The sequence below is a fragment of the Diospyros lotus genome, chromosome 13, assembly GCF_014633365.1.
Source record: "Diospyros lotus cultivar Yz01 chromosome 13, ASM1463336v1, whole genome shotgun sequence".
Taxonomy (NCBI): domain Eukaryota; kingdom Viridiplantae; phylum Streptophyta; class Magnoliopsida; order Ericales; family Ebenaceae; genus Diospyros; species Diospyros lotus.
Window position 1 is genome coordinate 33,128,903 of NC_068350.1, and position 24,821 is coordinate 33,153,723.

The following is a 24,821-nucleotide window of genomic DNA, read 5'->3' on the forward strand; positions in this document are numbered from 1 at the left end:
CACATACAAAATAGGCAGAGTGCCAATTTAATTGGCTTTATAAATAGAGGTATAATGAAGGCTGGTTGAGCCACCCCCCAATGGAACAATCAAACCTACCGTTCCCTGAGAATGGGGGTTGAATTTGGACCTGCCTTCACCATCTGCAAACTAATTAAGGGTCATTGTTTTCCAGAATTTTCAACAAAGAACTACAAATATTAATGCAGCCAAATATGCATGTCATGTAAACGTAAACAAGGGGGTGGGTTTGTTCTGTTAGCCCCAAGTTAAGATTTTTGTATTCTATTTTGTTAGTTTGACTATCTGAGTTGTGATTTTCATGTTTAGCACTCTCCTTATTTATGGTGTGTATGTTTCAGGGCTCCACGATGGGCTAGTATGAACCTGGAGATATTTATATGCTTGCAATGTTCAGGATTACATTGGAGTCTTGGTGTTCATATCTCAAAGGTTATTTTTTGTATTTTTCTTATATATTCACAATTTGTTGTTATTGTTGAAAATAACATACACTGTTCTTATGTGGAGATTTAATTTCTTAATTATAACATGTCTGTTCTATATATTCTTAGGAGTTATATGCTGTTAATTTGCATTTTCATCAACAACAAAATCTTGACCTGGCTTTGGTGGTGGAAACCTGGAAAACCATGGAGTTGATTTACTCAAAACTATTTCACGTTATTCTCAGTTTTCAATATGATGGCCTTCACATACCCGAAGTGCAGGAAAATCATAATCCAAAACAAGTCTAAGTTGAAAAGTTTTCTTGAAATGATATTGCCAAAAATTTATAAGGTGAACCAACATTTCTCTATGTCTTGGCAACTTGATTGAGTTGGCTTGTGGATGAATAAGAGTTGCATTTATCTCATGAGTTGATTCACTTCGATTTTTGATGAAAGAGCCTCTTTTAAGTTCATATGACATACAATTTCTAAAACGTGCAATGCTGTCATCTTGTCACTATGAGAATGGTGAATTTGAAAGCCTATTATTACCTAGTTATAATGTAACAGTTGACTGATCTGTCTGGAACTGATGGAGCCTCCAGTAGAAAATTTGCTTAGTTGACTGCATTGCAGATTCTTCACACCAAATAGATTACTGTTTAGCTCTCAAGTTATCAAATAAACATATCAAAGAAAAGAGTGTAGTCCTGCTCACTTTAGTTTACATTTTTGCCTTTAGGACAATTCAGATGCATTTGCCGATCTGATGCTTTGATTTCCTGAGGAGGGCAGCAAAAGAAGTTGTGGGAAATGCAACAACGTTGTGAAAGAACTTGAGTATAAAACCTAGGCATTGTTTTGTTATGGTAACAATTTTTTTTTTTTCTGAAATTAATCTCAAAACACTTAACAGTTTTAGGAAATAACAAAGATATTTTCATGAATCTGAAAATTCATTATTATACTTTTAACAAAAAAGGAAAATTAAAAATTATTATTTATACAGAAAACAAAAATCATATGATTTTTGATTCAAAAACAATAAAAACAGAGAAAATGAAAACACAAATTGTTTAACTAAATAGGCTTATAGATTTGATGTATGGACTTCATTTCTATGTATTTTCTAGAAAAAGTAGTTGAGTACAATTAACCTTGATGGGCAAAGTGATAGGATGAAAAAGGTAATTGAAGAAACAAAAACACACCCTTCATTAGCTAATTTAAATGAAATGAAACGCAACATATGTGTCTACAACAACGTATTTCTTTTCTCTGTTCTCGTCATTTTAATTGGATTCTACTAATAAAAGCTTATGTTTCAATTTTTTCCTCGATTAACCAGGCAATTCAAGAAACAAATTTATTAGGGAGAACAATATTTACATTGTGGTTGAAATTTATTATATGTTTTCTTGCTTAAGTAAAGATTAGGTTCATTAAATGGTAATTAGCATTTATTATTCCTTTTCTTGCATCAAATGATCACAGTATATAGATGTGGTCCATTGGTAGATTTGTGCTGTGGGCCCCATATACCAAATACATCTTTTGTAAAAGCATTGGCTTGCTTAAAGGTACAGAATTTGGTTAATTTTCTTTGAGTATGCAAGCATTTTATCTTTGTTATTTATGTATCTAATCTTCAGGCTCCATCAGCATATTGGAAGGGAAATAAAGATCGTGAAAGTTTACAAAGAGTGTATGGGATACCATTTCCTTGATCAAAAATGATTGAAGGTAGTGCTCCATTTTTATATTTTTCTTATAAAGTGTATCTATTAACCTCCTACCCACACACCCACACACTTTTTTTTGACTTCCCATACCTATTTTATTCACTTTCAAAGTTAACATTTTCCGGCACAGTAATTTGTTGTGGCCATCACTTGTTACTGACTGATATTTGTTTTCAATCTTAGTATTCACTGAAACTAGAAATTTAATCCATGTAAAGGCTTCTGCTTGAAGTAAGATCATTGCAGTAAATAAAAAATAGAATAGATTAAGAATAAGTAGTCCAAAATTTGCTTTAGTTTAAGAAAAGCTGGAAACAATTTTATATCATATTTTTAAGTGAGTTATTTGAGGGCAGGACTGGGTATAAAAAATTATGCTCTAATATTACTTGTATCAATTATTTATTTGCAAAAATCACTTCATCTTGTAAGCTATGAAGCAACAGAACAATATGTTGGCATTACGATTATCAAAAAGTATTTAAAATGACATGAGGGATATGACAGAAGTATATTTTTCCACTTGGCATATGATTTGAATCTGTGACTGTAAGAGCAACAGTTAATTTTCTGAATGTGGTGCAGAAGTTCTGTCTTTTATTGCTAAGTAGAATTGATCAAAACATTTTGCATGTATTCTTTGGGAAAGTCTTTTCCAATAGAACTTGGTTTCCTTTTAGGTCCACACATGCATTTTCTGTAGCCATGATTTGCCACTGGTTGATTTAATATTCCATTCCATCCAGTTGTATATATCTCAATTATGTTATTAAATTCAAATATTTTTAGGCACTTTGCTCGGAATTATCTTGATATGCACCACATTTAGATCATCAATCATTAATGCTGATACATTCTTGTAGTTGGATAATTCAGCGAAACAGTTGATTAAGAATATGTTATATTTTTTTTACAGGAACAAACGATGCAGCTGAAGCGAAATATATAATTCTCCAGATAAACAGGGCCGGCCCTACCCCTAAGCAATTTATGCCATGGCATTAGGCCTCCCAAATTGGAAGGCCCATATTTTAAAAATTTGTAATATTTATATATATTTTTTATTTTTTTAATAATTAATATTTTACTAAAAATTAAATATAAAACATTTTAAATTTTTTTAACTTCCTTCACCATTTTCCATTTTTTAACCATTATTATGGTGTTCCCCATAAAACCCATGATTTATTAGATAAACTTGATTATAGAGATTTAATCAATAATTTTGCCTCTCAAAAGAGAAGAAAATTTGATTTTATATAAAGGTGAACATAGTCCAACACATATTTGTAGAATGAAAAGTTGCTATTGGTGAATTTTATTCTTTAATATTATCAGTTTAATGTTATGTTTTGTTTCCCTCTATAAGAGAATCATGAATGTATAGTTTTTTGGTCGCATTAATCTTCTTAGACTTTTAAGAAAAATTAGTTTTATTTTTTTTTTGTTTATTGTTGTAAGTTGTTTGGCTTTTTTTTGTTATATCTGAGGCATTATATTTTAGTTAAAAATTTATTATCGTTAAGAGATTATTATATTTTGTAGTTGATTGAATTTTAAATTTTTTTTATTTAATAAAATGATGAAATATTTATGTAAAAAAATGTCTTATTTATTTTTTTATAAAATAATTAATACTGAAAGGCCTCAACAAACCTTTTCGCCTAAGGCCCCCAACTCTGTTGGGCCAGCTCTGCAGATAAAGTGACTAATAAGGATATCTTAGAGAAGGTTCTTAGACGACAATTTGTTCACTTGTTTAGTTGTTTAGTTGGGGGCGATCTCCTAGTACTTTCAAGGCAACATGCATTAGTGAGAAGTTCAGTCGTCCAACCTACAATCAATTGGTTGAAGATTTGAACTAGTACAAGTCTTTTTTTCAAGAGCTCCAGGAAGACACAAACATACTGCGACAAGTGTTGATTGAGAAAAATATTATGTCTCCTCCGTCTACTCCACATGTACCATCGGATCATAATTCAGAACGATCCCACCCCAGCCCATCTCGGCTCGACCCATCCAGCTCCAGCGCTTCCCTTCATTCTACTGAACAGGAGTTTGGCGATAAGATTTAATAATTTGTTTTATATTTTTTTCATATATATTTGAACTTTTTAAGTGACTTTATGACTTTATGTCTATTTTGTGACTTTATGACATTTTAGGTGTGTATATATGTTTGAACTATATTGTAATAGATGTTGTAATAATTGAAATTTTAAATATATAATTTTAGCTTTGCCCACACATAATATGTTTTTTACCCACACGTATGGAAATTATCATCTCATACGAAAATTATTTTTTATATTATTACCCACATAATATGTTTGTTACCCACATTATATTTTTTTACCCACATATATTTAATTTTTTTTATATTATTATCCACACATAATCTCAACTTTACCTACACAAAAATAAATACACATGTCATGTCACATCATCATCCAATTAAAGCCACGTCATCAACCACATTACTATTACAACTTCCTAATATAAAAATATACACATACAAAAATATTTACCTACACATATATGTGTGGGTAATATATTAAGTTTTATCCACACATAAATATATATGGGTAAAAATTATTTTTTAACCCCTCTATATGCACACATATTGACATTTGCATTACATATAATAAAAAATTATAATTAACACCCAAGATAATTTTTACCATGTGTGGGCAAATTTCTCAATTTCTTGTAGTGGTTGCAGCGTGTCATCACGTCAACCCTGGAAAGATCTCCCCGAGGTACACTGATTCAAAGGACCTCCTTTAAAATTTGAGGAGTCCAATAGCTAGTTTTGACTACTGAAACCATGGGTTGGATGCCATTATGTTTGAACCACTGGAATATCGCTTATTATGTTTGAGATATTTGGATATGTCTTTGATCGCATGCTTGATTTATATGGATATATTTTTATAAGTATAATGACTAATCAAGTTGAAATATTGTGTTGTGAGCTGGATTTGCAGGTTACTAGGGGTTTTATTATTGGTATTAATGGCTTAATGCTAAATTTTGATGACATTTATTATGAGTGTTGGGTTTAATAATATAATCTTTCTTATTATTTAAGTAGTCATATCTTCATTCATAACTTAACTTTTTTATATAAATGAGTCTTTAGATATGTTGATGATTTGTATTCTTAACTTGTTAAGAATATATAACAAATATCTATAACACATGATTTTTTAAATGTATTCTTAATCCTAAAATTTATCTGAAATTGTAACGCCCAGTTTTCTCGGGCGTATTATAATTTGGGACAATTTTAGGACAATAATTTTTTTTTTCTTTCAAACTTAAAGTTAAATCACATCATTCCTCAAATTCGTCCCAAATTTTCCAATCATTTTTCTCGAAAAAGAATCATTATACACATCAAATGCGGAAGCAATGATCGAACCTGATATCTTAACATTAATCGAAATTCAGATCTTACATCATCGTTCCTCAACATAACTTAATACAAATCATAAGTCCTCAACTAACATTAACTCTAAATAAGGTTATACATCATCATTTATCAAAACATTCAGAATTCAAAGTAGCAGAACTTAAATACATGGGCTACATTACATACATTTCATTCATCATTCAATTCATCATGAACTTTGCTAAATGTCATTTCATGCCTCATTCATCATCGTATCTGCTATAATCTCTATCTGGAACATTTGAATATTCCAGGGGCAAAACCCAAGTTAGATGATAAATTATCTAAGTAATGGCAAAAAATATTTTATCATGTATGTATGCAATGTCTTACTTCATCGTAGGGATCAACTACGCCCTTCCTGCTACTCCCATTTTTACAGCCACCTCTTTCGAAGTCGGGGTGTATGGGTGCACCCTTGGTAAAGTAGCGGTGTCAGTTGTACTCCCCACGGACAACATGCATGAGATCAATAATTTCAACGTGTACATATGCTACGTGATAAATACATATCAGGGCATGTCAATATGATGGAAACATTTCCGAGGATCGGGTTTTTAAACATAAATCACCTGCAAACCAAGCATTTTTCATAAAACTAAATCCAGTTGAGAAGTACCACTTAGCTTCTCAAACTTATCAGGCTACCTCGATATCTGTGCCTTGCCTCGAAATACGTGCATCACATCGATTTGCATGCCAACCTCAAAATTTGCACAAGTCACTTCAACCTAAGCCTTAAAGCATCCTAATCACAATAATTATTTAAATAAGCATTAAAACCTATTTTTCCATAATTTCTTGCATTTTCTTTATTTTTCTCTCTATTTCTGTCTATTTTTCTTCAATAAATCCAAATTAAATATTTCTCAAACATTTCCTTGAATATTCCACTATGACAATTCATAAAATAATATTCTCAAATTTATGAAATTTTCTAGAGAATTTTACTTAACTTAGCTTCTCTAGCTTTTTCGGTATGCGCATCATATCCTCGAAATGCGTGCCCGAATCGTTTTCTCGCCTGAAATCTCTGAAATATTAATAAATATCCAAATCCTATTTTTTTGAATTTTTCTAGAATTTTTCGATATTTTTTCCATTTTATTTTATTTTTTCTCTTTTTCTTTTCTTTTCTTCTTCTTCCCATCTGTGCGAACCAGCTTCCGCCCGCCGTCACCCCCGCGCTGTCGCCACCCTCGCTGACTGCTGGCGCCTTCTCTGACCGCTGCACCGGCCACCCCTAACCTCACCACCCTCCGTCGCGGCCGCTACCGCAAGTGCAACCGCTCGCAGCTGCTTGCTGTCGCGGCCATGGTTGCTGCCCCTTGCTTCTTCGACCGCCTCCCGGCCTCCACCGAGCTCTCCCCTCTCTACCGTACCGTGCGGCCATCACCGGCCACGACTCCCAACTGTTGCTCCTTCTTTCTCATCCACCATGGCTGAGCATCGAAGCTTCTGCTTCGCGGCCATGGTTACCTTTGGCTGCTGGAAACGACCACTCCTCGACCGATCACTTTCTCTGGCATTCTTTCTCTCGATCTCACGAGCTCTCTCTCGGCCACAACTCTCCTTCCATTTCTTCTTCATTTTTCATCAATTTCTCTACCTATTTATAGGTAACCTCCACCACAGCCTCACGCTACCTTGCCCATTCTTCCTTGCGTGCAAATTCTGCCATTTGCAACAAGCATGTAATTGTAGAGCATGGCGTAAGTTGTAGAGTATGGGATGTGTAGGGCATGGCCATACACGCGCATTGATACGCACACACATGCGAATATATATATATATATATGTATAATTGCACGTCACAATCCTCTCAAAACCCTTTACCTTAGATTTCTTCAGATCTTCTTTCTCAAATCTTGCATCCAATATTCTCTCCCATTGTAGCAAATCTCGTCCATTTAAAAGCTTCACAGAAGCTGGCCTCCTCACCCACTCGCATATATATATATATAAATATAATTGTATATTACATTATAATAATAGGAAAATTATACATTTAAATCTCAATTTCTTACTTAATTTCACTTGAGTAATTCCCTTCCCTTAAACATCCAATTAATTTGCATTTCAATACCGAAAACACAAAATATTAATAAACCAAGATTACTCGATAATGACGATTCCGCCCCAGTATCCTTATCGAGCTATCGTTTCATCTCAAAACCACTGAAGGGTTGCTCATTATGAAAAATTGGAGCCTCCTCAGGCTTCCATTGACTTCCCGGAAGTCCCTTACAACAATTTGATTTTGCAGCATAAATGGCAGCTGCATTTTAGTTGTACCAAAAATCATTCCCAATCCGATTTCTTTCAATACCATAAATCTTATCTCGGAACGCTCATTGAGACCATATCATTTTTCTTAGATAATTTCACTCAGAGACACTCCCTTCAGTCGATTAGGTACTTATAACTACTGTCAAGCCCATTTTTCAGTATTCAAACCTTGCTTAAATTACGTGGCAACTTTATGCCAAAATGGGGTCTTACAGAAGGGGACTAAGATTAATTGATTACGAACGAGTACATGGACTATTACCTTTGATTAGTATGAAATACTAATAATAAAGGATGGTGAGTCACATGTCATTAGGGTTGGCAATGGTTCGGTTTGGTTTCGATTTTTGCCAAAACCATAACCAAACCAAACTTAAATTACTGAAACCAAAACTAAATCATTACCAATTTGATTTTAAAAATTTAAAACCATAACCAAACCGTTCAGTTTCGATTCGGTTTCGGTTTAACCATGATTTTCTTAGTTTAATCCATACAAACAAACAAAGACAAATAGCATTCATAAATTTTTTTGATAATTTCACAACAAACAAAGATAAATTCTAATAAAGTTATCTTATTCTTGCATAAAGTTACAAAACTTCTTGGATATAAAATCACATCTCCAAACCTACAATTGTTAAGATCAATAAATTAATATTTGCATAATTATATTGTAATTTAAACTAAAAAAAATTAGCTATGAAAGTTAATACCTTCATCAACAACATTAATATCTTCTTCGTAAATTGATGTATATCCATCTGAAATGAATGAGCCAACTTCATCTAACAAAATTATAAATATAAAAAATAAATTAATATGAAAATGTAGTATTAACAATAAAAAATAATTAGTAAATGAAATAAATTCACATTTTCCCACTTCATTTGATAATCAACTTTGGGCATACATCAATGTTTCTATTGTCTTTGGATGAACTCGATTACAATGAGAACTCACCAGTCTCCCACTAGAACTGAATGCCGACTCTAAAGCAACAGTAGATACATGAATAGCTAATATATCTCTTGCAATAGTTTGTAAGGTAAGATACTTCACCCCATTCACTTTTCACCAAAGTAAAATATCAAACTGACCATTATCAACTATAACATCTTCATCCAAGTAAAAGTCCAATTCAGTTCTGAAACTAGTAACTTTAGTGGTTTTCCTCTTTTCAAGAAAAGATTGATATTCATCATCAAAAGAAATGAAATTCTCTCTTGGAGTTGGAGTGATGCTCCCATCCAATGTACATTATTGGTTATTCACATCATTCACTTTGTTCTTTTTAATGTGATATTCCTCCATCAAATCATAGCAAAGGTACTTGATGCTATTAATTTGTTCATCATAGTCATAAGGATAGACCTTAGGAGAGTAAAAGCAAAGAAAAGTTATCTTATACCTAGGATCTAACACTGCAGCAACACCCATAAACTTATGAAGGAGAAGAGAAGGTGAAGGAGAAGAAAATGGGATAAGGGTTTGCAAGCAAGACAATTGGGCTGGGGTGGGGTGGGTTGGTTTGTATATAATATAGATATTATATATATAATCGGTTCGATTTGGTTTGGTTACCCACCATTCGGTTCGGTTTCGATTCGAGTTTTGGTTTGGTTTTAGTGAAAACTATAATCAAACCATACCCATTGAAACAGTGTTTGATTTTTCCCCAAACTAAACCATTACCCAGTCAAACGATTTTTAACCGCGTTGACCGGTTCGATTTCGGTTTGGTTGCCCACGGTTTCGATTGCAATTGCCATCCCTACATGTCATATTGCATGAGATGTAGATAACAAACATGTGGATAAGTATTAGTTGAACATCTACTGAATGTGATGCTTGTAGCAGATTACGTGGCCGAGATGATTAATGATATGTTACTGGTTTTCGATTGTGTATCTAGTCCATTAATCAGAAGTGGCAGAGTTGTCTTGTACACTGGTGTCGGGGATTTACCATTGAGCAAAACCATCCGGTGTAAGAGGTAGCGATGCTCTCTATGTGATCTATGTACAACGTTGTGTGGAGGTAGATGCTCACTTGTGAGATCCATTGTCCTCCATCAAATGGGGGTGAACATCCTATGCGATCTCGATCGGTCGGTGATTGTAAGAGTCATTGGCCAAGGCACGTATGATTGAAAAGAGTTTTCGATGTCGAAAGGAGTTTCAATGCGTCATCTTGATCACCCCAGACTAGATTTTGCATAGTTATCAAGTTTTGTGAGTTTAGTCGGTCCATAGCTCTAACTCAATCGGGATGTTAGTTAGTGAAGAGATTATAATGCACGGTAATCGATAGCCTTAAATAGGTTTATAAGAAGCTCTGACTTCATTGTCATGAGGATCGTTCTGAGTCATGGCTAGAAGATACTTAGGATTCTTCATAATGCTTTAGGGAGATTGAGAGATTCTCTTAGTAGATCAAAGTGTTCAATCGGTGTCAAAAGTTGACATATCCTAATTGCTACATAATTGTGAACACATAGAGTCACACCCCAAGGTAGTGTTTGTTAACCAAAATATAGATAAAAAAAAAGTAAAATATAGAAATTATTCCAAACTTTTGTTATTTTTAATGTGTTTGTTAAATTTATTTAGCGACTATTGAAAAAGAAGTCATATGACTTCTTATCTGACATTTTTTAGATATATTTATTTCTCTTCCCCTCCCTTCAGATAAGCATATCTTAAACTTTATAAATTAGAAAAAATGACACATATGCCTTCAAATTTATTCTAAAAAATTTAACAAATAGTTTGATAAAAACCTTATAATATTTCACATCCTTATTTTGACAATTCTACATCTTACTTCGAAAAATATTTTAACATTATCTTAATACAATCTTATCTTACTCATTTTAACAAACACTACCTAAGTAGATAATGCATTGGATTAATGAATCCGAGCTACTAGAGTCTTCTTTCCCCATTAAGAGTTAAGGATTTAATTACTATTAAGAGTTAATGGTTGTTAAAAATATTATTAAGAGTTAATGAGATTTTAACGAGTTATTAAATGTAAGAAAAAAATTTAATATGTAATCAATTATTATATATATTTATATGTATAATTATTATATAATATAATTAATTTAATAAATTAAAAGGTGACAAATGCTTGTGTGAAGCAATTTGAAAAGTCGAAATAAGAAAGAAAAGGGAAAGGCCAATTGAAAAACGAAGTGGACGTGCTGCGGGGCGCATTAATTGTGCCTGCAATTCAATTGATCTGGCTGAATGAGTGTGATTTTGTGCACCCCATTTAATTGGGGTAAGTTTACCCTCCATCAACTATGTCAAATAAAGTTCTGCCCATCTATTATTTTAATTTTTCGTGAGTTCCGTCAAGCCCGTCCATTTCTATTAATTTTCTTTTAATTTTTTCAAAATCACGCGGCCCAATAACACCTGCCCCCTCCATTTCTTGGTTCATGTACTCTCTTTCTCTCTCTCTCTCTCTCTCACTTTATTTCCAGAGAACAACTTTCTCTCTCGAGGACGCAGGCTTCTTCCATCTCCGGTAATCTCTTTCACGCATCTCTCTCTGTGTGTGGAGGCGGGCTTTCATCTCCGGCATGGTCCAGCAGTGACCCTCACTCTCTTCATCCCCTCCAGTAGTGGTCACGACTTCCCTTCCACATCCAGCATTTCTTCCAGCATCAACCGCGACATCCCCTCCACTTCTGGCGCCCCAGCAGCGACCCTCCACTTTCGGCGTTAGTCCTCACATTCTCTCAAGTTTGTGTTTAATTTGTTTCACCTTATTTTGTTTCATTCGTATTTCATTTCTTTAAGTTATAAAACCCTAAACGTTTGGATTCTGTGAAGCAGAAACTGCATAAATAGGTAGCGGTCGCGACGTCCCCTCCCCTCCGCCAGCAACCGTGGTCCTCAGGTGTCCCCTCCAACAACGGCATCTCTCTGTCGTTGGTGTGTCATCACCCTCGTCTTTCTCAAATGATCAAAGAACCAGGTGTAATACTTGGTATTACATGGTGTTGAAAATAAATAAATTTCGATTATTTGAAGGGACCTCAGGTGGTTCGGGAAGCCCGAAAGTCGGTTTCAAGAAATTAATTAATGAAATTTATCGAGTTGGCGGCAGGGAATGCCTCGGGACTTGGATGTCCAGGAAAGAGGGCAAGAGATTGGTGAGCGTCTCTAGATGAGAATAATGACGCTGGAAGCGGTTGACCAAGAATAATTTTCGGAATAATTTCGGTATAAGCCCGAATGAGTCCCAGTCCCGAATGATCGTAGAAGACCTTCGGGAAGATGAGGGGACCCTAAGGGTGGTCCATCTTTGCAAGTAAGACAACTCTGAAGTATTTTCGGGTCGAATAAAGGTCCCACGTAGGCGTAGGGACGAAATCAATATTCCCGAGTAAGCGTCGGTAATTAATTTTGAAAAATCGAGATTTTAAGTGTCTTAAGAGTAATTAATTCAAGCCTTGGAGGGTCCAAGTGTGATTATAAAAAATTCTCAAGTACCATTAATAAGTTGCTTAAGTGGAATTATGAGTTATTTGGGGGTTAATGTGTAAAATTATATATATATATATATATATTGGCGGGTGCGTGAGCTTCCATGAAGCTTCCTTTGCCTCTGATATTTTGAAATTGCAGAGAGATGAAGAGTGAGGTTGAGAGCTGATACGAGAGAGGGAAAGCCATGGCCGAGAGGAAAGAGTTCGTGAGCGAGAGAGAGAGAGAGCAGTGCGAGATCGAGAGAGAGGCGGAGGGCGGCTGCTGGCTGGTTCCAGCAGTGAAGGCAACAGCAGCCATGGCCGCTGCAATGGAGGTCAATCGAGCATCAATAGTGGCTACCAGTGGCCGATGGCGCATGGTGGAGGTTGGAGTCTGCAGCGACTGATTGCGACGATTGCAGGGGCAGCGACTGGTTGCCCAAAAAGGCTACTTGTGGCTGCCATGGCCGATGTTGGAAGTTGGTAGCAACGGTTGAGGCGCGCGGGTAGCTGGTACGGTGCGGCCAGCGGTGGCTTGGAGGCGAGAAGCTGATGGCGAGGGCAAGCTGGTGGCAGCGGTGGCTGGCGTGCACGAGCGGGCTGCTGTGCGCGAGTGCGTGAGAAGAAGAAGGAAAAGAAGAGCAGGGGAAGAAAGAGGCGCGCGAGAGAATGGTGGAGGAATGGGAAGAAAATAAAAGAAAAAAAAATAAAAGAAAAAAAAAAGAAAATGAAAGAAAATTTGAAAAATTGAGGAAAATAGGGAAAAATTCCAAAAAAAATGGGGAATAGTCTGGAAATTATTTCGAGACTCGAGGAGCATGCCAAAGGCTTGAAATCGGAGATTTAGGCATGAGATGTCAGTTAAGGAGGCAACGCCGGTGTGGGTGATTGGCCGAGTTTCTTTTCCAGATTGACTGAGGTAAGTTAATTAACTCTTTTAAGGATATTTCCATTATATGAGATAATGAATTGTGTAGTGTTGTTTGGAAAGTTGTTGATGACTGGTTTATGCCTGGTTGGTATTATTTTTGTTGAATTGTTGATGGATGGTTCTGATGGTGTGTGTGGCGAAGTTGAGGGCATTGGTGTAGTGCCAGATGTTAATAGAGTTGGGGTTTTGTGTGTTTGTCTCTAGGTTCGACCGGGAAGACCGTGATCCTAGAAGAACTTGAGATTCAGGCTGGAATTCGTGCCGAGACAAAGATGAGGCTTCAAGCCAGGTAAGGGATGGCCCTATGTGGAGGTGGCCTTGCAAGTTGGTAAATATGTTTAATAATGTTTTTATGAAATATTTGCATGTAGTGGTTATCTTGCGTGATGTGAGATCTAGTGAACCTATGGCCATATGGAGGACTAGTGTTGTGGAGGTTGATAGGTTAATGCCTCAAACCTTGGAGGGTTGTGAGGATGGATGGGCCTAGCCTCATTTGCATGCATTTGGCATACATAAACATGATTATATTCATATTTACATGCATTGCACCCTTACTGAGTCTTTATGACTCATGAGATTTTACCTCATGTTGTAGATGATGCAAGACCAAATTCAAGCAGGGATGGTGCCGGGAAGCTATTGTGGCAACTAGCGGTGTTGCCTGAATTGTGTATTTTATTATCTCTTGTATGTATCCATGTGGTGTTATGTATGTATACCCTTGTGAGTAAATGTATGTGTTGTTGAGCGTTAGATGTATCTAATTGTTGTAATCATAATAGTGTGATAGAAGGTTGTGAGTCTATGTGATGTATATGTGGCTTTAGTTATTGAAGCCAAGTTCAAACCGAGTAAAGATAAGCGAGATATGTTCTCATAAATCCCCAATACTCAACGAAGTGTTTGTTATGCTAGCTTTGTGCCTGGGTCACCCTTGGCTTGCTATGAGGCGAGCTGAAGAGAGGTGAAGCTCACTCGGGTTCAGGTCTCGGTCCGCTGTGTTTTCTTGTTTGGGTTGGGACCCATTTCCTGAGTGGAGCGAAGGGAAGGACGAAGCCTAGTTCCCACCTAGGGCGTTTCCTGTTGAAACATAGTCCAACCCTTCAGTTGGTTTGTTGGGTAAGTAATCCAGTCGATTATTTACCGGTGGCGCCCGAAAGTGGGAGTAGGTTGTTACACCAGGTAAGACACAAAATCACTCCTTATAACAGAATTAAAAATATTGAAATATTTTTCTATGGATGAATGTTTTGTTATTTATACTTTTCTGCAGGTTAACATGGATAATAATAAAACTCTAAATATGAATGCAACTATCAGTAGTTCTGATGAAGAAATGAGTAATCAAGACTTGGATTTTAGTGATGATGAGAAATCTCATGTAGTTGATGAAAGGTGTCAGGGTTCAAATGATCAATTTGAAATAGATATAGATTGTGAGGTAGAACCAAAAATTGGAATGACGTTTGACACAAAAAAAGAAGCATATGACTTCTATAATAGATATGCAAGACAGGTTGGCTTTAGTGTGAGGATATTAAAAACAAATAAGAACAAAAATAAAATCCAACGACAAGCACTAGTTTGTTCATGTGAGGGCATTTCTAGAAAAGTCAAGACACCTGAAAGAAAAAGAGATAGTCAGAGATTTAATTGTAAGGCAAATTTTGTGATTAAAAGAATTCCCGATGATAAGTATAGACTAATTGAGTTCAAGTCAGAGCATACTCATGATCCTGTCCCACCTGAGCATTCCCATTATTTGAGGTTCCATAGGAAAATCGATTTTTCACAAGCTGAATTTATGAACAAAATGCGTTCATCTGGAATAAGACAAGGATAAATTTTCTCTTACATGTGTGAAGAAGCTGGTGGAGCCCAAAATCTTAATTTCACAAGATCTGATTGCAACAATTTATTACAAAGAACACGGGCTAAATTTTTCAAGAAAGGTGATGCTGAATATCTCCTTGAATACTTCAAACAAAAGAAAGGGGAAAACAAACATTTTTTTTACTCTTTTCGAACTCGAGAATATGGTGAGATACGCGGTGTATTTTTTTGTGATGAAAAATCGAGGCGTGATTGTGGGTTATTTGGTGATGTAATATGTTTTGATACAACATTTCAGACAAACAATTATGACATGTTATGTGCACCAATTGTTGGCATCAACCATCATGGGCAAACATCACTTTTTGGATGTGGTCTACTTGATGGTGAGACAATTGATGCAGTAATGTGGTTGTTTACTACTTTCTTTAAGGCTATGGGAGGAAAAAAACCAAGAAGCATATTTAGAGATCAGTCTGCAGCTATATCAAGTGTTATTGATACGATATTGCCTGAAGCCCACCATGGATTGTGTTTGTGGCATTTATGTCCAAATGCTGAAAAGAACTTGAGTAATAATGGATATAAATCATTTGCACCACAATTCAAAGCTTGCATTTATAATCTTGAAACAGTTGAAGAATTTGAACAAAGTTTGGACAAATTGCTTGAAGATAATGGGCTAAGAGGTAAATGAGTGGTTGCAAAGAACATATGAGTTGAGAAAGAAATGGGCTCAAGTGTACAGTTATGCTCACTTTTGTGCTGGCATGACTACTTCACAGAGAAGTGAGAGCATTAATAAGTTTTTGAAGGATTATTTTAATCATGGTAGAATTGTTCTTTGGGAATTTGTAAGTTTGTACTCTAGGGCCACGGATAATCGCCGTGAAAAAGAAAGGGAGGCTGAACACTTAACACAACAAACAACACCTAATTTGGTTTGTAATTAGTCTGTAGAACATGAAGCTGCAAAAAAATACACCAAAAAAATATTTTATTGGTTTCAAGAAGGTATTAAGCAAACTATTGATTTGTCATTGGAATTGGATAATGATGATAGAACTATTCGTACATATAAAGCTAAAGAGATGGAAGGTCGACAAAGGATTCGCACACTTACATACAATCAATTGGAACAAACAGTGTCATGCACATGTAGAAGCTTTGAGTTCAATGGAATCATTTGTTCGCATGCATTGAAGTTATTCCGCCACTTAGAGTTCAAAAGTTTACCTTCTCAATACTATTTGAAAAGATGGACACGGGCAGCAACACATGATATTATTTGTGACCCCATGGGAGAGATAATACCAAATGACAATGATCCAATGCTATCAGCTCATTATAGTGAGTTATCACAAATTTCACAAAGAATTATTGTCAAGGGTTCAAAGTGTCTTGATTTTTTTCCATTAAGCAAGTCACTATTGCTAGAAGTGGAAGAAAAGATTGAGGCCTTGGCTATAGCCTCCGATCAAGATGTGAACAAGAGCATTCCGATCGACACACATCATAATTCAGAATCAAACATGTAGCATGACCTACAATTGAAAGACCCAACAAAAAGACGCTTGAAAGGCCAATGTAGCAAAAGAATGAAAGGTTCAATGGAAACCAAATCACGAAAAAAGAAATCGCCAAAAGTAACAGGTTAGTTGTTAACCAAACTTACTTGTATTATTTGTCATTCATGTATGTATGTGATAAAGAAAAATAACACAGTATATTTTTTTGGATGGCAAGACAGATAATAGGAATGCAACCCACATCATGAATCTTGGATGCTTGAACTCTAATCATGTTGTAGATATGGTAAATAACGATTCTATTTTTATAAAGCAAATGTTTGTTGTTAATTCTCTTCTTAAATTTATTATATTTATGTGAATTAATATTTTTCTTTTATATTTATGTAGGGGGTATTTGGAATAGCCCAACAAGTATATTATAACAATAATAGTTGGCAATTGATGCATCCCGGAGGCACGTATCCACATGCAAGCTTATAACCTCAAGGCATGTTTCAACCATGGAATATCGCATCTCAACAGAGGGCACTCCCCTCAAATGATTTCTCAATATCACAGGAGGTACATAAATTCTATATGTTTCTACAAATTTGGTCTCTATGTTGCCTTTACCATCTCAACTTATGATTTTGCTATTCATTTTATGGACTCTCATTAGGTTTTTTCATCCCAAATGTATGCATTTCCAAAAATACCCAGAAGTCAACAATTTCAAAGTTCGTCAACATCAAACTTCACGAATTAATTAACATTGTAGAAAGTAGTGGTTCACTAAGTGTAAGTTACTATTTAATTAATTATTTTATTTATTTTATTCTTTTAACATGATGCACTTTTTATTTGGGCTGATTCTCGTGTAGGCTGAGTTTATGTAAAACATTATATGAGCATTGTATTTCTAATTCTTTGTTTGATTTTGTGAATGATATATCCAGGTTTATATTATCAATTGTATATCCTTGGACATCTGTTGGTTCTAGATTTACTTCCTCATTGTTAAGTTATATTTTTGAAGGGTTTGAGTGAAGGCTGAATGGATGGTTAGGAAACTAAAAATGGTGAAAATTCCACTTGCCAAGAACTTAGGATTCTTAAAGAAAATATATGTGTTAGGAACTAAAGTTTAGAAGGGCTTGTTAAATAATCGATTGGAACGCAGGTAGAAAATGCCATAATAAAGAATGTTTTCCTTAAAGACTTGAAGCTGTGGAGGATTTTGAAGCATCTTAATACAAGAAACGTTTGATATGGTTATAGTTTGCAGTGTGATATAAGCTGACAGCTAAATTGACAAAGAGCATTTACTATGTACTGGAGAAAGCCCCTTGGATTTTCTATATGCTTTAGTGGTGTAGTGTTAAGGTGAATTTTAATTCATTGTCTAATATGCAGGTTTTGATGGAGTTGAGATCCATGAAGCTCATGGTTTTCTATTACTGCAATTTCTAAAAGACTTAGTCAATGATGTAAATTGTCATTATGGAGGATTTTTGGAGAGCAGATGTTGATTTGCACTTGAAATTGTTGAAGGTGTTGCTAACGAGATAGAAGCAGATAAATTGTTGAAGCTATTGTTATTAGTGAAATTGTTGAATTTTTTTTTATAATTATGTTTATGAGCGTGTAACAAAGAACCATGCAAATCTAATTGTTCATGGACGTGTGGCAAAGACACTCTTTATGTTTTTTGCTTCTTAAACATAATTATGCTTACTTTTTATTTGCTTGCTTGTGTCCCAAATGCTTAAACAAATGATATGTCCCTTTGTCGCAATAATTCTCAAATTGAGGGCCTATTTTTTATATCTTGTCACTTCTGATCTCCAATTCATGGATTACAGTCCACTTAAATGTTTTAGCAAAAAATAGAAAGCTCCAAACCCATAATAATTATGCTCTCATCTTTCAATCTCATAAACTGTGATGATCCTAATTGCAACGCTACAGAATCATGAACTGTAAACAGAAGCCACTACTTAAGTAACAACTTGTAGTTGTTCTCTCCATACTCTTGAATTTATTATAACGAGGACATATGATTCTTTATATTGATAACTAACTATATTTTATGAATCTTAATCATCAAAAGTCATATAGCAGATGTGCTTCAAAATGCAACTCTTAGGACGGGAGTTTGGAGCTATTAAATTTGTTGGGGATTTATCCCTTAGTAAATGGTTTCAGGCTTTTCCTATAGGTTGTATTTGGTCTTTTTCTGTAGAAGAAATTTTCAGGACTAGGAATTAGATTCTTTGACAATTTTTCACGGTCTGCTTGATGATTATGTTTTGTTTGCATAGCTTAAGAACAATTGGATTTGATGGCCTTTGTTAAAAGATTCTTTTTGTTAAATACATTATAAGGTGTTTTTTTCTAAATTTTGATTAAATTATTAAAAATTAAAAATTAAAAATTAAATCTAATCAATAATGTACTAATATATATATATATCTAAATGATTTAATTAGAATTAAACCCATTATCTGCTATAAATAAGAGGGTAACAGGTAAATTAATGAAAAATGTTACAAAGGAACACAATTTTAATTGATTGTTTCAAATTTTACAAAGAAAAAATGTTTAAAATTACCATTAAAAGCAGCTACCAACGAGCATTTGGAGTTATATACATTCAAAATTTAAACATACATTCAAATCAAATTGTACAAGATCATTCCAAAAACTATCCAACTATACAATAACATAGCTATTAACCGTCTCTTGATTCTCTTCTCATTTGCAAGCTCCCTTAATAGATAATTTCTATTTCTCATTAAACCATGCAGTGCTTCAACATACCAATCATTGACGACATTATCAAACCATTCAAAATATTCGCACCCACGCCCTTTAGGGCCATAATTACCACACCCAAAAAATTTTCTTCCTGTATTTCTGGAGGTTGTTGTTGTAATCAATGGAGCAATCTGGCCGCAATAACATGTTTTCATCTCTGGTGATGTACTTCCATTATTTGAAGTGTTGTCCATTGATTGAGACATTCGACTGTTATAAGATTGTGAACGAGACATTTATCTGCATAGTAACATATTCATTACGAATATACAACACTTCACAAATATATGGTGTTGATGTTGTGTTATAGTTATTGTATTATGCTATGGAAGTAGGTAAATTGTCTTTGAAGCTACACAATTTTTAATTTAAGTTTAATTCTACAGTTTTGTAGTTCAATCAAAATTTAGTCTTAATTTTATACTTCTCCTATAGGTTACATTAATTAATGATTAATGATAAGTAACAACTAATCAAAGCTAAGTACTCAGACAAAGAAATTTCAAAATTTATAAATTGAAAAAACAAAGCTAAGAAATTAATAATATATCAGGCCAAAATTTGTTTGGACAACTATTTACAAAAAAAAAAAAACTCCATAAGTTTATCAACCCCAAAATAGTCAATAATATATCAAACATCCAGAATATAAATATAACAAATATAAAAGAGTAAAAAATTAGCAATGCCTGGAAATCCAGTGTTAGAAACACGAAGGTAGAAGGGAGGGGACGCCGCGGCCGTTACCCGTTTATGTAGTTCCTGTTTCACAAAATCCAAATGTTTAGGGTTTTATAACCTAAAGCAATGAAATACGAATGAAGCAAAATAAGGTGAAACAAATTAAACACAAACTTGAGAGAATGTAAGGATTGATGCCGAAAGTGGAGGATCGCTATTGGGGTGCCAGAGGTGGAGGGGATGCCGCAGTTGTTGTTGGAAGAAACATCAGATGTGGAAGGGAAGTCGTAACCGCTACTGGAGGGGATGAAGAGAGTGAGGGTCACTGCTGGACCACGTTGGAGATGGAAGCCTGCCTCCACACACAGAGAGACAGAGAGAGATGCATGAAAGAGCTTATCGGAGATGGAAGAAGTCCACGTCCTCGAGAGAGAAAGTTGTTCTCTGGAAATAAAGTGAGAGAGAAAGAGTACATGAACCAGGAAATGGAGGGGGTTGGTGTTATTGGGCCGCGTGATTTTGAAAAAATTAAAAGAAATGGATGGGCTTGACGGAACTCACAAAAAATTAAAATAATAGATGAGCAGAGCTTTATTTGACAGAGTTGACGGAGGGTAAACTTACCCCAATTAAATGGGGTGCACAAAATCGCACTCTGGTTGAATAACTCAACACCAATTTTTCTTTTTAATTTTATTTTCAATTTTACCCTTTTTATTATAATTTTAAAATAAATTATTTTCTTTATATCCTTTATTACTTTTATTATATTATTATATATTTTAATTAATAATTAAAAATATAAATTAAATTATTATAAAAAAATATATACCAATAAAAATATTTTATTAAGATCTATAAAATGAGTATAATATTGAATATATTTTATAAGTACCATATTAGTATAAAATGAATTAACTTTGTTTATTTATATGAAAGTTTTTTATTTTAATAATTACTTAATAGAAAGAAAATATTCTTAATGCAAAAATTCAATAATATAATAAAAAGTAATAATATTTTCATTAACTTAATTAAAAATACATGATAAAAATAGAAAAAAAATTAAAATAAGAAAACAACAACAATATGACTTAAAAGTTAGGTAGTGTTATGTAGCAAAGTTAGTTGTGAAATAAGTGAGAAAAAAATATGTGGATAAAAGAATGTGAGAAAATTAGTTGAAATATTAAGTGAAAAAAATATTTATGAGAAAAACAATTTGTTTGATTTAAAATATTAGTTGAAAAAATGAGATGGATAAATAATTAGGTGGACAAACAATTAATTTGATAAAAGTTAGGTGAAAATAATTAATTAAAAAAATAGTTAGAAAATTAATTAGAATAACATATTTTCTAACAAAATTTAAAAATTATGAGTAATTATTAATTTTTTTTATAAAATGTGACTAATTATTTTTAATAATATTATGATAATTTAAATAAATTTATTAATATTATTTAAATAATTATTTATAACATATTCTTTAAAGATGCCTTTTACACCAATTTGGTGCTCAACATTGGAGATGCTTTTAGTGTTAGTGTCTTAATGTTAGATTTATATGATATTTAGTGTATATATTGGGTCTAATAATATAATTTTGTATATCAACAAATAGTATATTTTCATTCATACTTTTTCAATTATATATGATGAGTACCTAACTATTCTAATTTATTCTTAAGCTATTAAGAATATGTGATAAAGATCTAAAACACATGATTTCTTAAAATAATTATCAATCTTTAGATTTCTCATAAGTGGAATATGATTAATTGATTACGGATTGTCATATGTAATACTACAATTGATTAGTATGGAATGCTAATGATAATGGATAGCGAGTTATATGTCATATTACATGCAATGTAAATAGTAAACATGTGGGTAGGTGTTGGTTGACTATCTAGTGAATGTGACACGTGTAACATATCACATGGCTGAGAGGATTAATAATCTATTATTGGCATTCAGTTGTATAATTGGTCATCGGATCGAATGTGACATAGTTGTCTTGTAAGCTAGTGTCAAATATTTGTTATTACACAGAACTGGCTAAATATGATGTGAGAATATTCTCTGTGTTGTCTATCTATTTAGTGGCGTATGGAAGCAGGTGATCGCTGATAGAATCAATTGACCTCAATGTGAGGTGAACGTCATATGTGATATTAGTTTGTTAGTGATTGGAAAACTTTAGCCAAGGTGAGCACGATCTAAAAAAGAGTTTCTGATGTCAAAAAGAATTTCGATGTGTTATCTCAATGACACCATATTAAATTTTAATATAGTTACTGAGTCCTGTAAGTTTGATCAATTCATGTTATTCACTCGATCTCAATGTTAGTCAATAAAATGATTATAATACACAGAAATCGAAGTCCAAATAAGTTTACTATAAGTATTGACTTCACTACTAATAGGATTGTCATAACACGTCCAAATAAGTTTAGCCAAGATGTTTTGGGAAAATGAAGAGATTCTCATTATAAATCAAAATATTCAATCGTTCTTTAACGTGTCTCGATTGCTACTCAATTGTAAATGTAGAAGGTCACAACCAAAAGTGAGCATAGCATTAAATTAATCATTTTGAGCTGGTATAGTGTTCTAATCCATTATTAATAATTAAAGAGATTAAATTATCATTAAAAGTTGATAATTAATTAAATTATCATTAACAGTTAATGATAATTTTGACAAAATAGATAGAAATGTGAAAAGTTCTCTGTATATAATTAATTATTGTATAATATTAATTATATAATTATTATACAAATTATATATAATATAGAAGAATTAATAATTAATAAAATCAAAAGTGATTTAATTGGCTCTTTCAAAACTCAAAATAACTTGTTAATTGAGATAAAGCCAAAAGTTGACTTTCCCCACTACAGCCAGCTTTCAAGAGGGACAAAATGGGAATTGAGAATGAGACAAAATGCATGAAAGAACTGCTTGCCATCTCTTCAAATAGGTTAATTGTGGCCCTCAAGGGCGTAGTACGGTTGATTATCAGGTAACAGATTGCACCCAAGGATGTAGGTTCGAGTTATGGTAGTCGCAGTGTGAGAGTTTCACCTTCTTGTGGGGATGACTCTTTGTGGGCACCATGCACTGTGTCTCCTACCTAGTGCGCTGTTGTATACCATGATTAACTCCTCTCACGTGCGTGGGGCAATGTGTGGGGGCTCTTAAGATGAGGGATTTCACCTTTTGCACCCAAATGAGTTAATTGTGCTTGAGTTTGAATGTTTGGTTGACGAGAAAATTTGTTGTCCGTAGGAGCAGGACCATAATATATACATGTATATATATATATCTCTTCTTTTGGCAATTTTAACCTCTGTTATTCGTACTTGTTTGTCACGACGAGCCATCAGTACTTATGTTTCTTCTCGCAATTGGGTTTAGTTTAGGTGTCCTCATTATGCCATCTCTAGCGGTGTCAAAAATTGAAAAGTCAAATCAAGATTTGCCATTCCAACAATCTTCATCGTTGTCAATTTCTCTAATTAAAAATTTGGCAATTTTAAAAATCTTTACCAATGTCAGCAATCAAAATCTCCTCATCATCTCACCCCCACGCCTCAACAATCATCAACACGAGAAGAGAAATAACCATTGCAGATGAAGGTGAAATTGATCGAAGAAAAAATGTTGAATAGGCAACAATAATAGATCCGGCAAAAATGCCCAAATAAGACAAGTTGTAGGCGTGGCGAATGTAGTGAAGAATTTACATGTGAACCCACAATTAAAATTATTTTTTTAATATAAAAAATAATTTTTAATAATAAATTAGTCTAAAAAAAATTTTCAGCGCACCCTAAAATCTGTGATGTACAGTTTTATATCTCAAAAAAAAAAAAATATTCAGCCTCCTCTTACATAAATTTCTAGATCTGCCCCTAGGCAGACGAGTTGTAAATATCAGATCTAGCGGTGGTAAGCAAAGCGGCAACGACATCTTCTCTAATGAGGAGTAGATCGAGCAGAAAGTGGGTTTATAATATTTTGAGAATTTTTTTTTTATTTTTGTATTGAATGATTGATATTATGTATTTGGTTATTGATTTGTATATTTAATTATTGATTTTGTGCATGTGTGTATTTGATTATTTTGTGTATTTAATTATTATTTTTGTTTATGTGTGTACTTTTTGTGTATTTGATTATTAATTTTGTGTATATGCAAAAATTATAAATAAGATAAAATAAATATAAATGAAGTTTATTAAAATAAATAAATAAAATAGAGAGTATAATAGAGAGGAGAATAAGGAGTGGTTTGAACACGCACAATTTTTTAGGTAAAATCAGAATAAGGAGTAAATTGGTTATAATATAACGAGGAGTGAAATAAAGAGCATCATTGGAGATGGCGTTAAGGCTTTTATACGTTGGCAGCCATTAATCTGAAGCATTGGATTGGTAGAGATAAAAGAGATGAGAGTGAGACCCGATATAAGCCATCTATTAAAATTGACTTAAGAATATTTGTGATTCTAGGTAGGAGTTATTTTGGTGGCCTTTTAATAATATAAATAAATATTAAAATTTATTTAATTTTTACTTTGCTTGTTTTTTGAAATACAAAATTATTAATTAAATCT

The 24,821-nt window shown here is 33.7% G+C and overlaps 1 long non-coding RNA gene across 1 annotated transcript; it reads left to right on the forward strand.

Moving 5' to 3' along the window:
* Window positions 1–99: 99 nt before the first annotated feature.
* On the forward strand, window positions 100–3,166 carry LOC127787872 (uncharacterized). The gene is made up of 3 exons (XR_008020264.1): window positions 100–453; window positions 2,105–2,195; window positions 3,111–3,166. It is a non-coding gene; the product is annotated as an uncharacterized LOC127787872 (long non-coding RNA).
* Window positions 3,167–24,821: the final 21,655 nt, after the last annotated feature.